Here is a 17,422-nt window from a genome sequence, read left to right as displayed (position 1 = left end):
CATTACATTAAGAGGAAAAAAGTACTCTCCTATCTCCAATCAAAACACGTAGACATGGCATTACTACAAGAAACTCATTTAGATACACTAGAATCCGATAAACTATGTAGAGATTGGGTGGGGAAGGTAATTCATAGCAGTGTTCACAAGGCTGAATCTACAGACGCAGGTCCTATTCGCAAATGTGGAGTAGCAATCCTTATCCGCAAATCCCTCCCAGTCACGGTGTCCAAAACATGGACAGGCCCAGATGGACGTTATGTGTTTGCTAAGTTACGCATAGGAGATGTTTACATTTGTGTGAGGTCAGTCTACGCTCCTACAGGAACAAAGAAATTGTTCCTTCTTCAGCTGAACCGTTTACTAACAGAAATAAATGCATCACAGTACATCATTGGTGTTGATTGGAATCTAGCAAGAGATCCGATTTTGGATAAAATGGGTACATTAGACAAGGGGAATCCTGCAGATAGAGCTCTAATGGATGACATATTGATGGATAATCGGCTAGTTGACCACTAGCGTCTTAGTCATCCAACAGATGCAGAATACACATTCTTTTCTGCCACTCATGGTATTTTTTCACGCTTGAATTATTTTTTGACTTCACAAAAAGTGGTTCCATTAGTTAGGGAATCTCGCAATCTGGAGACCGTATTATCCAAATATTCTCTGGTCCTTTTTTCCCTGGAACTAGGACTTTCTAAGCCAGGACGCAAGCCCTGGTGCATGAACATTCAACGTCATAGGACTCCCAAGCGTAAATCCCAGTTGCAATCACACTTTCAAGACTAACTTTGCTCCAATCAGGGATCAGTGTCCTCGGGCAGGAGTATCTGGACTGCAGCCAAAGCCACTACCAGGGGCCAGTTAATGAGGGATGCAGCACTTGTTAATAAACAGAATGCTGCACGGCAAAAAGAGTTAGAATATGACATTCAATCCTATTCCTTCCTATATACAACAACTCCAACTTTCCAGAATTGTAAGTTTACTTGAACATGCCCGTATGGAATTAAATAGCCTTTTTACGTCCAAAGCCAAATACGCTTTGCAGAGAATGAAAGGAAGACATTACGAACAAGGGGAAATGGCAGGGAGATTATTAGCTGCGCAGTTACGCCAAAGAGAAGCAGCTATGTCCATTCCAGCCATTCAAACAGCACAAGGTAATATGCTCACGCGACCCCAAGATATAGTAAATTAATTTGCCTCTTTTTACAAATCTCTCTACACTCCAGGTGCCCAAGTAGATTTAGATAAGATGTCTACTTTTCTTACAAAAGTGGATCTTCCCCGTCTCTCTGATGAGGGTAGAGTTCTCCTTGAAGGTGAAATCAGTACAGAAGAGATCTCCCGTGCAATAGCTAACCTACCTTATCATAAGGCTCCTGGAGAAGATGGATTTCCAGCTGAATTTTATTGATGGGCAGGACAAAATATTATTTACAAATTGCATACCGCATTCCAAGAGCCGGATAGTGTATCCTCATTGGGCCCACTTTCTAATAAAGTACTCACCGCTGTACTGCCTAAACCTGGTAAGGATTCCTTGCTATGTAGTAGTTATCGTCCCATTTTGCTATTAAATTGTGATATTAAAATATTGGCCAGTGTTTTAGCGTCTCGTCTTCATAAAGTTTTACCTTCCTTGGTACACCAAACACAAGTGAGATTCGTTCCAGGGGGATCTTCTCGGAATCATCTTCATACTTTAGCCCATACTTTATGGTCTGCTAAATCCCTTCCAAATGATGCATTGGCACTTTCACTTGACACAGAAAACGCGTTTGATCGCATTGAATGGGAATATCTTTTTTAAGTAATGGACCGATTTGGATAAAGTGATCAATTTATAGCCAAACTACGTTTATTATATGATAAGCCATCCACTCAAGTAAATTGTGGTGGTTTCTTGTCTGAAACATTTCCGATTCGTAGAGGAACACGTCAAGGATGCCCCCTATCCCCACTTCTTTTTCTCTTAGCTATGGAACCCCTAGCAGCCACAATACGTCAATCAGATGAAATCACAGGCATACACCTTCCAGTAGGAAATTCTAAACTTTATTTATATGCGGATGACATCCTTCCCACCCTCCCACATCTTCCTCATTCAATACCGTCTCTCCTTCAAATTATAAACGACTTCTCTTCTTTTTAGGTTATAAAATTAATCGGCATCAGAGTGAGGCATTACCCATTTCTGATGGAACGACAAAAGCAGCTATACACTGTTTTCCCTTCCATTGACAATCTTCACGCCTTAAATAATTAGGAGTTTTAGTGAACAAAGGTCTGGAAGGCATGGTTATAGATCATCTAAACCCTCTGATCTCTCAAATAGAGCATGATATTGAAAAATGGAAAATCCTGGGGCTTTCTCTTTGGGGTAGGGTCCAAGCTGTTAAAATGGTTACTCTTCCACGTTTCATGTACATTCTGGGTATGCTTCCTCTTCAGATCCCCCTATCCATGCTTAGATTAATAGACTCTAAGATAAAAACCTTCATATGGGGCTCGACCAAGCCTCATCTTGCTGTGGTAAAACTAAATGCTGATCAATCGTATGGAGGAATTAGCCTCCCGTCGATTGAACATTATGGCCTTGCGTTGCATTTGTCTCAAATATCTTAATTACTACCAGGGATCATTGATGTTTCACAATGGGTTCATATAGAAAGACACCTTCTATCCACAGATTCAGGTCACTCACTTTTTATATGGGAGTGGAGCTAGTCGTCTTGACCCCAAAAATCCAATTTTATCAGCTATGCACAAATCTTGGCAACGATCACATAGTTTACTAGATTCAGATCCACAAATTCATAACAAAGCACCCCTATGGAATAATTCAGGTATAGGCATTAACGGTAGAACTCTATCCTGGCCTTTATGGAAAAAAGCCGGCATTCATACTCTAGATCAACTTCTTCATAATGGCGACTTTAAACAATTTACACAACTAAAAGAGGAATTTAATATCCCCACACAACAATCTGTGAAATACATTCAACTTCAACAGTGTTTGAAAAAGCATCTGGGACCGACATCTTGGATTCTCCAAAATTCACCAATACTATCATATCTTAACATATGGGGAAAACATAAAGGAGCGACATCTGGTCTTTACAAAACTCTCACGTTACACCTCTTTTCACAACCCCTCTCTCAAAACCTTCACTAAATGGCAAACCCGTTTATCAAATACATACACAAATGATGAATGGGAACAGATATTGGAGAATTTACACAAAGGAATGCGCGAAGCAAGACTTAAATTTTGGTTATTTAAAATTCTCCATGATTGGCATTGGTCAGCAGTGAAATTACATAAGGCTGGCCTTCTCTCACACACTAATTGTTGGAGATGCTCCAATTTTGTTTGTGATACAACTCATATTATCTGTGAATGCCCAAACGTACAATCTTTCTGGAATTATGTAGGGAAGGTTTTACACTCAACAATGCCCTTATGTCTCCCACTCACAGCTGCCAATATCCTTCTATATGATAACAAAACTCCCCGAAACTTTCCAAAACTTAATGCCACTGTCACAGGAAGAATGGTTAGTAGCCATGATACAAACGGCATCACATGAACGTTTAATTTATAATCTACTCGATCAAACTGACATATTTCTTCAGACTTAATCACCCTTCCTAAACACAAAAAAATATGATATTAATAATACTTCTGTCACCATCATTGCAACAACTTAGGAGAAATGATCCTGTGTTTTATTGCCTTCTCCTCTTTTCCCTTTTCTTCTTCCACATATCTATATACCCTGGCTTCACCTTCCACATCACTCTTTTATGCGATTTTCTTCTATCCTTATTTTCACTACTTTAATACGCTCCATTATTTCTAGTTTATTTAAAAGTTCTTTTACAAAATGTCCATTTTCTATGATAACAAACTTTTTCAAGATTAATAAGAAGCTCTAATATAATATTAATTGATTATTATTATATCTGTTCAGTCAACAATACATAGTATATGGATTTATTATTTATATCATTTTAATATGTACTAATTCTTATTTCCCTTATACTTCCTCTTCCCTTCCCCTTTTATTTATTTCCCTCTTTCCACGTACTTTTTAATTACTTAAATATTAAATTAACTAGTTATTTATGCAATTTTGTATATATATTTAACATATGATCAATTATGCCGTCTATATTTATATGCTTTTATTAGCACAATTTCATCTATTTAATGCTTATTTATTCTTACAGAATTATTCAGCTATTTATTAAGAATCTGCAGATATCTATCACTGTTTTACTGATGTAATTTTTGCAAAAGTTAATATAACATTTCAACACAAAAAATTGTATACATGTAAAATCTTCTCAAAAGTTAATAGAAAATTCTTGTTTTAATAAATCGAAGACATTAATAGTATTAAGTATCATTGCTGAAAGTTTCATTCATATACAACATTTCATATTAATTTTGCACCACTTTCTTTTCTCAGTGGTGCATTACAATAGAGAAGCTAAAGTGTGGAAATACACCTTTTTAGGGGTACTATAGTGCAGGGTCACCCTTTTGTCCACGGGTTCAAAAAACCAACAAAGTAGAGATCAGCGCTGGAGTTGGGAATAAATAACAAGTTGATTAATCACTCATGAGTGGGACCACGTCCACACAACACTCTCAAGTGCTGCTTGAGGTAGTACACTAAAGTCACAGAACAGAGGGCTTTTATAGAGTTTTTCTGCAGTGTAAGCATGTGAACAGAAATAGGAAGGACAAGTTTTTGAAATAGTTTTCAACCAACAACGCCAGATGAATAACCACTTGGTCAGCAAAGTGGAAGGGGGAGCAGGAGTGCTTATGGCAGCAGAAATGATTGACAGTTAACAGGTGTACTGGCAGCTACAAACTCTCAGCACGTACATTGCTTTTAGCTGAGTCAGGAAGTCAACTAAAATAGATAGCACAGGCAGAGTGAAAAGACGAAAGAATTACGAAGGAAACTTAAAGGGACACCACAGCCAAAATGGCTGCAGCTTATGCCAAGTAAAATATTACACGTTTTCCACAGACGGCCCTTTTGGTATAAGCTAAGACATTTTCTTATACTTCAAAAAAGGGGTGTGATTAATATCATGTATATTGATCAGCATCACATCGCTGACTCCTCGGTCTATTGCTAAATGGGCATTTACATTTTGGACATTCGTTTTAGATGGTAAACAAGTAGTAGAAGTGAAGATACAGAGGGAACAAAGCATTGGCCCGCATTGGATACATAAACAACAAGAGAAGAGAATTGCAATAATTATCAATAAGGCCGAAAATATTTTTAAGCCCCATACAGAAAATACACTCCAGAACAATCCAGCCCAAGTCCAAGTTCCTGAATCTTGATATATCTCAGTAGCTATTTTGTGTAGTTTGGAGATTACCCCATTTACAGAAGGTGAATTGTCCGGTGTGAAGACACAGCAGCTGGATCCTATGATACAGCATGCTCCAGTCTATATGGTTCCCATGTGGTCTCTGTCCGGTCAACTACAGAGACATCAATCACACGTTTTCCCCTACTACCAGCATAGTGATTGAACAATTGCAAATCTTGATGGTAGGTTGGGGGAGCTAAAAACACAGGTGATAGAAGGAAGGCTATGTAACATGTACCAGACCGGCCTGGAGGTAGGAAGTAGTATGCCTCAGTTCCACAAACATAAGAAGTGTGACGTGATGCAAGGAAGCTGCTTCGGCCTCTCATAGACATCTGCAACACTGCAGTACAGTTACTGTGGCCCGCTGGCACATCGCCTGTACTTTGTACACAAAAGGGGGCCTGTGGTCATGGCAACAGAGATAAAAAGGGGTCCATTTACTTTAGCCGACCTAGAATTTGGGTACACGTAGTTTGTTGCTGCAGTTCCTTTACTATATTCTTCCATTTCTAAAGCACTCCCTTTTGCTTATGGGTCCCCATCTTCGTTGGGGTAACAGACTTTGTTCATTAGAGGCATATAGAAGTTTGAACCAAGCTGGGCATGAGCCATTGTGAGAGAATGGCAGCGGTGACAACGGGATTCCTTTTATATCCTGATGAGGAGGAATCTTGCCACAAACCCAACAGTTAGTAGCATTGCTTAGCTGGTGTGTCTGATGCAACATTTGAAGAAATGAATTGTTTCTCAGATTTTGCAGGTATCCTTCTTCATGTTGTGGCAAATCAAAATGATGGTGCTCTTTTGCAGCAACTTATGTAACAGTAATGTTAGGTAAGGAGGCTCCAGGCATTACTTCCTCCTCTACCCACATTACAGTAGCGATTATGGCAGCAGTTAAAGTCAGACCAAGGATGCAGATTGTACTGCCGTTGCACATAGTTGCAGCGATCGCCTTCTTCTTAGGCGAGCTCATTTTCATCAGCAAACAACAAAATAGATGATGCCCTAAGGTCCTGGGCAGGCTTTGGTTTCTTCACTAACATTGAGATGAGAAGTCACTAATAGGCTACCCCCCTTTGTTGTCAGTCCTCAACCTCACAGGACAGTGGCTCAAACAGTCTCTTTCTGCGCTGAAATGTCTTTCTTCCTGGATCGAGCTGATATCTAGATGTACCAGGGATTGTGTGGTCCGGGAATACTTCCTCAGGTTTTTCAGGTGACTCATCTCGCTCTTTCTCGGTAATCAGAATGTCGTGGTGATCTGTCAGCGCAGCTGGGCTCACGAGGGCATGCAGCATGGAATCGCCAGTCAGCAGATCGTGGTCTTCACCCTGCGACCTGTCTGGAAGAACTTCCCATACCTGCTAATAAATAAAATACAAGCTATCAGTTAACTGGCACAAATAGTCACTCATCAACACATGGGGTACATCATGTATAGGGCGAGGCTTAGGGACCCCCCAAATATTCATGGGCCTCCCAAAGACTATTTCATGCTGTGTAAGGCCAGACCGTGTATGTGATATCGATCTGATGGAAAACAGAGCTAGGGACAGTGCATCAGGCCATTTCAAAGACTTGGGGGCATATTATCAAGCACGGTGTTAACATTATCGCCGGTTTAGCGGTAGAAAACTGCTGCTAAAGCAGCGATAATGGTCTTGATGATATGCCCTGGAGAATTCCAATAGAAGCCCATGTTCACACCAGAACATGGACTTCTATTGGAATTCTTAAGGGCATATTATCAAGCCCATTATCGCCGCTTTAGCTGCAGTTTTCTGCCGCTAAACCGGCGATAGTTTTTAACCCTGTCCTTGATAATATGCCCCTTGGAAGCCTGTATTTAAGCCAATTTCAATTTCAGGGTGGAGTTGTAACGCTCCACCGGGGCTGCTGACTGTGGGTGAAAAGTAGCATGACATTTCTGCTTAATCCCCAACCCTTTCATGACATATTCTACAACTTGCCCAATGGAATGAGGTCTGTTGTCAATTTGCAGGACCTCAAAAGGTGCAGTTGGTGTCGCAATCCTCCTGTTGGAATTTGCGTTCACTTTCCAGGATTATACTGGAGACAGACCAGACAAGACTGGACTATCTTTTTAGCAGTGCCCGCAATATCAGGATGATCCCAAGTTGTTTTGCTATTGAGGATGCATCAACATGTGCCGGCCCATGTGCCATGTGAATCAAGGGATATAAGTGAGCTATGGGTAACTTCCATTTATTCATATCTTTATTCCTTTAACAGCCCTCATCATCCAGTGTTCCCTCCTTAGACCATTGATCTAGTTCATCAGCAGAGGCAGATTGTTGCATGTCCAGCACTTCCTGCCTGGCATCATGCCAACGTTCAGCTTGTGACTTCACCACCTACATGGAGGTGGTACTTCACTGCATTGCGGTCTCACAGGCTGTGTGATCCGCAAATGCATTTACCTGCTCCTATTTTATCAGTCACTTTCTTGTGTGCACTACATTTAACAATTGCTACTTTCTTAGGATAGGTTAGGGCAATAAGAAGATTATGCACTAATTATCCATGCACTATCTGTGTCCCATGTGAGGTGAGGAAACCCCTTTCTTTCCATAAGCGAATTATATGCCACCCCGAATGTGTACTGGCTGTCAGTAAAAATATTGACAAGTAAGTTTGTACTTTGCTCACATACTCTTGTTAGTGAGTGTAGTCTGGAGTTCCTAATGGTGGTGCAGAACAAAGAGCTTGGCATGACTGTTAGAAGACATTCTGACATTCAGTAGTCCATGGGAAAGGCATCAGAGTGTCTTTAGTAAAAAAATAAAAGGGCCAACAAAGGTTTAATAATGTGTGAAAAACTGGGGATCCACTGCCTACAAAAAAATAGTAAGTTCAATCAGTGCACGGACATCCTTCTGAGTACGGGGCACAGGAGTTTCTAAAATGGTCTGAATGTGATCTGATGTGGATGCACGTCCCTCCTTAGACAGGAGGTGACCTAAATAGGTAACCTGCAGTCTACAAAATTTAAATTTCTTTCTAGAGACTTTGTGATGATGGAAGGCAAGAAATAGTAACAATAACAGTGTTCCTTCTTCACACTAGGTAAGGACGCCAGAGCGGCATCCTCATTGATAAGACAGGATCTCTCAACCATTGGATAATTGTTAGTTAAAATAACACGCACACCTTCCGGAGAACAACGTATTGTGGCACGAAAAAATGTAAGCATATCGATACCCACAATATTGTCAGGTGTGGTAGGGGAAAGCAAAAAATGACATGCCGCATTGAATTTGTCAAGTCTGTATTCAAGTGACTGTGAAAGTGGGCTAGGTTGGTGTCCCATCGAATCCTATCGATGTTATCATTGTGCCGGACAGGAGAGCCCTAGTAACCAATTTTTTAGACAGAGCACTACGAATAGCTTCTGTATCAACCAGAAACCGATCAGTATATCCCAAGACATTTGCATCAGTATAAGGACCCTATTTGATCTACTGACACCTCAACCGGTTCCTTACCCCATCCTAGGCATCCCTATGCATAATCGGAATCCGCAAGGGCATCAGCAGAATAATCAGACATTTAATATTGATTTCATCTATCAAAAGTATTAGAGTAATTTGGTCCTTGTTCAACTGCTCCAAATCTGGGGCGAGCTCCTGTACATCCCCTGTTTCCTGAATTCCCTGGGCGTCCTCTCATACTTCCCCTTCCTCTCTTATACTGCTGACCTCGCAAAAGAGGGGACTCCAGGTGTATACATTGCGCTTCCGCCTCTTCCACCTCCCCTAAATGGTGGACCATATAGTTGAGCCAACATAACTTTTGTCTTTAATTCTTTAACCTTCTTATCCTCCCTGCCTTTTGCTTCCTGTTCCTGCCGCTCATAATATTGGGCCATAGTCAAGAGGGAAACTGGGAAAGACGTGGTCCAAGAACTCTCGCTGGCCTTTAAGTGACTAGATATTTCCGGTAAAATATTAGCAACAAATTTATCAACAAACAAATGCTTACCCGTATCGTCGGCCAATTACTGACCACTAAAATCATGGAATGTTTCTTCAAACCTTGAAAAGAAGTCAGAAACTGACTCATCTGTTTTCTGTTTGCAGGACGCTAACGTAGTCCAATCTATGTTCTTAGGGGGTATGAGAGTCTTTAACTTTGTCACAATAGCTTTAGGAAGATCCAATATCTCCTTCTGAGGTTTCTGCGCAGGCTCCCTTTCCGTATCTATTTGTTCTAAATGTTCCCGGGTATCACCATATGCTACATTGTCATCTATTTTACGTATTGTTCTCCCCATATCAGGGAACAAAATAAGTCCAAAGAACATATCAATATCTGGAAAGGACATTGTGCAGGAGCTAATGGCTCCTTCCACCTCCTCATAGAAGGCGGCAGGACTTTTCCGGGGGTTGGACAAAGCAGCTTTAAGATCCATCACATCAGCTCTATTCCAAGGAGTATAAACCCAATATATAAAATATCCCTTTGGCTCTAATTTTTCAGAAATCTGTCTATAATCAAATATTACCTCTTAAACGAATTTTTCTAAAAATAATAAAATTGCTCTGCACTGTTCCAGTGTTGAACCATAGTTACAATGAGCGATGCCACGTGAGGCCGGCGAACCTCCTCCCTAGCAGCGGTTTTAATTTATCTTTTCCTGCTCTAGTCAAAGTGGAGTGAGTCTGTTGTCCATCTTGCTTATCTGGGGCCATATTATCAAGGAACGGAGATAACATTATCGCCGCTTCAGCGGCAGGAAACTGCCGCTAAAGCGGCGCTAATTGGCTTGATAATATGCCCTTGTGAATTCCCATAGAAGCCCAGGTACAATCCAGAACATGGGCTTCTATGGGAATTCACAAGGGCATATTATCAAGCCAATTATCAACGCTTTCGCGGAAGTTTCCTGCCGCTAAAGCGGCGATAATGTTATCGCTGTTCCTTGATAATATGGCCCCTTGTTCTTTGTCGTCTGAAGACAAATACTCATCATCAGAAACCTCACCAGGGGCACTTGGAGTGGGAAATTTATATTGAGGTGGGGGCATTCTAATAGGATGCAGTCATCCTGAGGTTTATTAAGTATGGGCTAAATAGGGCGCCTAATAGGGTACAGGCCATTTACCTCTAATCAATGTTCCCTATCTTCTTTTTCTATTTTTTCCTTTTTTTCTTTATTTTTTTTAATTCTAGTGCTTTTTGATATATCGTTTTTCGTTGTTTTTTTCTGTTATAGCTTCTGCTCTTTTCACACTCTCTCGTACTTCTTTCTCCCACATACGCACACAATCAAACATATCCTGTCTATTTTTTCTTTCAAATAAACACTACTCTACATATTAAACCTTTTTAAAATCAAATGACCCATTCACAGGCCATTGTAGATCAGAATCTTTCTTTGTGTATTTGTTCCACAGTGTACTGTACATTATGGAAGAAATACCATATTTGCCATATTTGTCTTTATTAAGTGTCCCCTCTGGGGAAGCCGGCTGACTTTTTTTCTAAACTTTGTTTGGTGCCACCAAAGCAGCAACACCACCTACAGAGTGTGCTGAGAACAGGCATGCTTCAAAAACATGTGTAAAATATTACTACTTCAAAATATGTCAAAAGGAGAAAAATCTCCACATTACCTTCCTTTAATTTTTGCAAAAAGTGAATCACAAATTCAAACAATAAGCCCAGAACTACACCCCTGCTGATCTCTGGTCGACCTAATGGTCACTACAAAAGTGCGCCAAAGAAAACCCCAGTTGAGACCGGCACCACCTGGAGGGTCAAATCGGAAAAAACGGAAAAGTCACGTCGGCCTGCAAAGACAAAGGTCTCCTCGTGCAGTGCGCTTCCTCAGTGAAATTCCAATACTCCTTCGGACGGCCGCATCTCCAATGGGGTTCCACGACGGGCGCCAGCTGTGGAAATATACCTTTTTAGGGGTACACTGGTGCAGGGTCACCCTTTTGGCCACGGGTTCAAAAAACCAACAAAGTAGAGATCAGCACTGGAGTTGGGAATAAATAATAAGTTTATTAATCACTCATGAGTGGGACCAGGTCCACACAGCACTCTCAAGTGCTGCCTGAGGTAGTACACTGAAGTCAAAGAACCCAGGGATTTTATAGAGTTTTTCTGCAGTGTAAGCATGTGAACAGAAATAGGAAGGACACGTTTTTGAAATAGTTTTCAACAAACAAGGGCAGATGAATAAACACTTGGTCAGCAAAGTGGGAGGGAGAGCAGGAGTGCTTATGGCAGCAGAAATGATTGACAGTTAACAGGTGTACTGGCAGCTACAAACTTTGAGCACGTACATTGCCTTTAGCTGAGTCAGGAAGTCAACTAAAATAGATAGCACAGGCAGAGTGAAAAGACGAAAGAAATACAAAGGAAACTTAAAGGGACACCACAGCCAAAATGGCTGCAGCTTATGCCAAGTAAAATATTAAATGTTATCCACAAAAGATGCTAGAGTTCATCATTCACATTAGCAGATTTGCTTGTGAGAATCATTTACAATAATAATTCTTTGCTCACAGCCGAAGGCTATTAGCTGAGGAGGTTGGCTACTCATAGAAGGGCGGATGCAGGGCTTAGCGGCAGGCTAGACTCTACAGTTAGCCTCTCCTACCCACAGCCAAAGAACATGTGCAGTCGGGGTTAGAAAGTAAGGTACACATTTACAAGCCCCTTGCGACACTTTTACGCCTCCGTAAACAATGCGCCACTATGCGACATATTTACAACATGACGCATCTAGTGAGATGCGTCACGTTGTAAAGCCCTGCACTACATTATACCTGCGTCAGGTATAATGTATGCAGGGTGGGAGTTCCCTCGCAAGGAAGCCCCGTAAAAGTGACGCAATGAAATCTACAAGATTTCACTGTCACTTTTATGTCCCTGCCGTGTCAAATCCTTACGCCTGCTTCAAACAGGCGTAAGGAGTGACGCAGCATATTAGGTATAGGGCACCCCTGAGCAGTGCTGGAGTTGCGTGGCGCTTGCGACACAACTCCAGCACTACGTCACCCTTACGATGACAGATGCGTAACGCATCTGTCTATCCTTGCGCCACGGTGCGCCGCATTGTAAATTTGGCGCATCCATGGTGGCGCAAGGGGTTACTTGAGTCACGCAAAATAACTGGCGCATCCCTGCTAACATGCAGGGATGCGCCAGTTATTGTAAATCTGCCCCTAAGTGCTTTCAGGGTTAGAAAGTAAGTACTCCTTTAGAAAAACCATGAAATTCACTGATAAAAACACAGTCAAAAATTGGGTTATGGTTCTGTCTCAAAGGAGACAAAGCACTGAAATTCGCCAGTTATGGTACCCACGCACACAGCACATTATATAACTTGCACTAATTGCCATGCTCAAAACACCCCTTTGCAAGCAGTCCAGAAACAAAGCAAAGAACGAAAGTAGTAAAGGCATGGCAATTCATGGTGTGGTTATTCAAGTGTTATGCATATAGCACATGCAGGGGCATATTTACAAGCCTCTATCGCCACCACAACATCACTTTCACTGATGTTTTGATGGAGATAGAGGCCTCGCCTTATTTAAAAGGCAGCGTTAAGCCACGTAATGTGGCTTAACGCTGCCTTGTAAATAAGGTACATTTTCAAGCTGTATTTAGAGTGAAAGGGGAGGGCAATGGGTGTTGTGGTGGGCGTTCCACCACAACGCCCACTGATTTTGACGCTGCCCCCTATTTACAAGAACAGCGTAAATAGCAGGTGGCGCCAAAATTAAGACCAGGGAAAACCTGGTCCTAAACAGGCTAAACAAGGAGAAATGCTTTTTTTCTCCTCGTTTTTGGTGTTTTTATTTGTGCTGCCTTCTGCAGCACACAAAGGAACAGCAAATTGCATATGATGTTTATATACTGGAAGGTGCCCCTTCCTGCACATAAACAACCATTTAAACAAATGCTGTTTTGCAACTTCTATGTGTGCTGCTTAAAGCAGCACACATAGAAGTTACAAAACGGCATTTAAAGATTGTTTATGTGCAGGAAGGGGGACCTTCCTGCACTTAAACAATCTTCTCCCCAATGCAGACACCCTTGCACTATGGTGCAAGGGTGCCTCTGTTAGCTCTAGGCAGTTGAACTCAGCGCCAGCGCTATGGGAAACGCAGGGGTGTGCCACATTCTTGTGAATACGGCAAATCCCTGTGTTTTCAGAATGGAGAAGTGTGTCGTTAGCAATGTTTGCTTAACGCCACCTTTCTCCAATCTGTTGAAAATATGCCGTAGTGTTTAATTTGTAGATGAATAAGTGCTGGTGTTGGAAGGTCTGTTCAGAAGCCTGAGTCCAGCACCGTTGCGCGAAATTCCAAACCTGCATAGTCTGGAATCCACCTTGTGCTTCTTTGCTCGACTACCAGACACTACGTGACCTTTTATATCACTCTGGTAGGATGTGAGTTTTTGCATCTTTCTCTTTTCCTTCTTTCCTCTTTGAAGCTTTTTCCCTTTCTTGCTCTCAGGGTATGTATGATGAGGAAAAATACATGCAGGTACCCAAAAAGGAGTGCAGGCGGGAGGCAACTGTAAGCAATTGCTCAAATTAAGTACTGAGCACATGGGAAAGGGCTGGGCCATGGGCAGTGTTTCTGTTCCTGCTCTGATATAGGAGTCAGCAATAGATTGTAAAACTGAGAAAGAAAGTCTGATATTACTGTGGCGAAAGGAGGAACAGCTAACTATTGCGTTTGCTAGGAACCTGCAATACCATATAAGAAGCCTGCCTGAAGATGAGGAACTCAGCCAAGAATGAGTGCGACTGCCTCAAATCAGAACCAAATTAAAGAGTGCCTCTCCAAATCTCTGTCACCGTTTACTCGTCAAAAGAGACTGCCACTGCTGAAACACAGACTGGGGGAAGTGAAGGGAGAGATTAACAGCATCTGGGATCATTTGGCAGATTGTTGTAGTGTTCTTCCTCCATTGCTGCCTTTTTAGGTCGAGCCTGAGCCAGCACGCATGCGCTGCCCTGGCGATCTGTTGTAGTTGAGTACAGAGGAGAAGCCCAACCCACTCCCCCACCCATATTTTTCATTGGCTTGTGTCTTTGTCTTACGTAAATGCTGGCTTCTGATTCCTTAATAGGCTTGTTATTCCCTCCTTATTACTGCTGTGTTGTCATATGTAACCTCCCATGGCTACTGGCCCCTTTACTTCTGTTCTTACACAGTACGTGTTATTTTAGTCTTGTAAGCACTATTTTCTTTGTTGTGTTTGTCCTACTTCAGGCATGACGACGTGCTTTGTTTGCATTCAGCGTGCTGTGCGCGCTTTCACTTTCGGAGCAGGCTGGACTATCGCCGCTGCTTGTTTGCAATGCTATAGCATTGCAAATATTTTTAACTCTTAGTCCTTTCTCTGGAGACCCGAGTTATGGACATGCTTCTTTTTAAAGGACTTGCATGAACTGTGGTTTCTCTAAAAGCCCCTTTCACAAGCGCTGTTTGACAACTGGTGTTTTCAGCGGGTGTCTTTCAGCCCGCCTGGCCGCAGATCCTCGTAACAGATAGAAGAGGAGTGGGTGTGGGCGCTGCGTGTCTTCCAGGCACCTTCCAATGCTATACCATGTTGAATGTGTCACACTAACAAAGAGATAACGTGCTGTGTAAATGCTGTTGGCAGTGAGGGGCCTCTGTGAGGGCACGATTAGTTACAATCTTTCACACCACACTAGAAGCGGAAGATGTGGGTTTGACAGATAATCTTCTTCCGGTACCACAGTGACTTCAGGCATGGGGATGTAGCTCGGTTGTAGAGCACATGCTTTGCATGTATGGGGCCCAGTGTTGGATACACGGCATCGCGAGTACTTTTCCTACTTAAGATGAATTAAAATGTGTTAATTATATTTCTGGGTGACGTCTACTTAGCCCACAGGCATCTATTATTATTACTAAATGTATTATTATTGGTAGTAAAAATAATAGTATTCATAGATAAATAGACCGAAACTGATATCTATGCAGCTTTATTGGCGCTGGTAATGCCTAAAAAATGAGTAGAATTGAATAAAGATTGCTGGCCGGGAGGAGGAGCTTAGCGCGCATCCAAGATGGTCGCGTGAGCACAGGGCTCCCCGGACCCTCGCCACTCCTCGCAATTTATCATAATGATATCCTGATTTCTCGGACGGACTCTCGAAGGTGAACCTCGACTGAGTCCATAACTCTTTTCAGAATTTGAATCGGACTTGGGCGACCAGAATTACAGCACTTTGAACTTTTGAGGCCCACCTGGAGGCCGTGCCGGGGACTTGGTGATTTGTGGCGCCGGGTCGTAGTTGAACAACAACGGCAGTGGGACCTCATCGGTGGCCGTACCCCCACTTTCGGTTTCGTTTCCGGATCCTGACATGGTCTGATTGAGAGACTGTTTCGCTCGGACAGGGACCAATCCAGCCTCCATTTAGTGTCATCGCTGCCTCCTCATTATAGCCTCTTGGGTCAAGTCGTGACTTGCTCCGGACCGTACGAGCCAGCTTCTTGGCCTGTTGGTGCCCGACCGGCTGGCGGCCATTTTCACCAGGTCTTGCGGGCCCCTCCGGGGTGCATCTTCCAACATGACTGGCAGGGGTGAACTCGAGAAGCGGAAGACCAAGACGTCTCTTCGTGGGGGACCGTTCCAGACAAATGTTATGGACCGTTACACTCAAGCCAAAGGATCCCCCGGGCTTTCCAGTAGTACCCCGGAGCACGCCAGAGACGACCCTTCTGCCCCTGTTGACTTGTCCCTGCAGGACATTATGGGCGCCATCGCCGGCATGAAGGAGACCATCGGCCAGCAGTATGAGGCTCTGGCTCGTAAAATTGACATGGTCGCCATTGATGTCACTCTAATCAGGGCCGACCTGTCTAAGACTAACGAGAAGGTGAAGTCATTGGATTTGAAGACTTCCAGCCTCACCGCCGATGTGTCGGAACTTCACACAGACCTTGGCACTCTGAAATCGGCCAATGACCTGATGTCCCATCGGCTGGAGGATTTTGAGAACAGGGCAAGACGCAACAACATTCGCGTTATAGGTGTTCCAGAGAATCCCGAGACTCGTTCGGTTAACCTCCTGGTCGAAGATCTAATCCTCACCCATCTTGCCCCTTCTGGACTGAGCAAGTTTTTCGCTGTGGAGCGTGCACATCGTGTTCCGGGCGGTAAGCCCAAGCCTGGCGCTCCTCCGAGGCCTATCATCGCAAAACTTTTTCATTGCAGAGACCGTGATGCGATTTTGCAGGCTTCGAGAGTGCACGGCCCTGTGAAATTTGAAAACTCCTCTGTCAATTTTTTCCCGGACTTCACTCAACTTGTCCAGAGACAGAGGATGGGCTTTCAGGGGGTTAAGCGACGTCTCCGGGACCTGGGATTGAAGTATGCTATGCTTTTCCCTACCAGGCTTCGAGTGGAATACGAGGAACGGACCTTCTTTTTTGAGCGACCGGACAATGTGAGTGACTGGTTGGATTCCCTGCCTGGTCGGGGCGATCGAACAGGGCACCCTGGCGGTGCAGAGGGTGGTGAGCCTACACAGAAGTGACCTTTTGGTCCCTAACCCTGACTATCGGACATTGCTCAGTTGGGTTCTACTTCTTTTGTATATTTTGCCTTATAGTAGTTCACGTCCTGGTGGCGGGTGGAGACGGGCCTCTCTCCTCCTCAGGGGTCTTTTTGTAGAATGGGATTGTTAGGGCGACAGGCACACTGCAATTTGGGGTGGCTTTTTAGTCTGCAGGGGTGCAGGGAGGTGGGAGTTGTAACGGGTTTTGGTTGGGGGGTGGGAGAGGGTGTTTGTGTTCGTGTTTTCTTTTCTCAAGGCGGCATATTGGTTCTTTCTCTGCTTCAGGTGTCCTGCTCTCTGTGGGGGGACTCATGCAACTCTTGTGGGGATGGGGGGTAGTGGGTTGAGGTTGATATCTTGGAACGTCAATGGATTGGGGGATCGTATTAAACGGGGTGTTGTACTGCAATATTT

Source organism: Triturus cristatus, chromosome 6 (genome assembly GCF_964204655.1).
Source record: "Triturus cristatus chromosome 6, aTriCri1.1, whole genome shotgun sequence".
NCBI classification, from domain to species: Eukaryota; Metazoa; Chordata; class Amphibia; order Caudata; family Salamandridae; genus Triturus; species Triturus cristatus.
The sequence above is the reverse complement of the archived record's forward strand: the minus strand, read 5'-3'. Positions refer to the sequence as shown.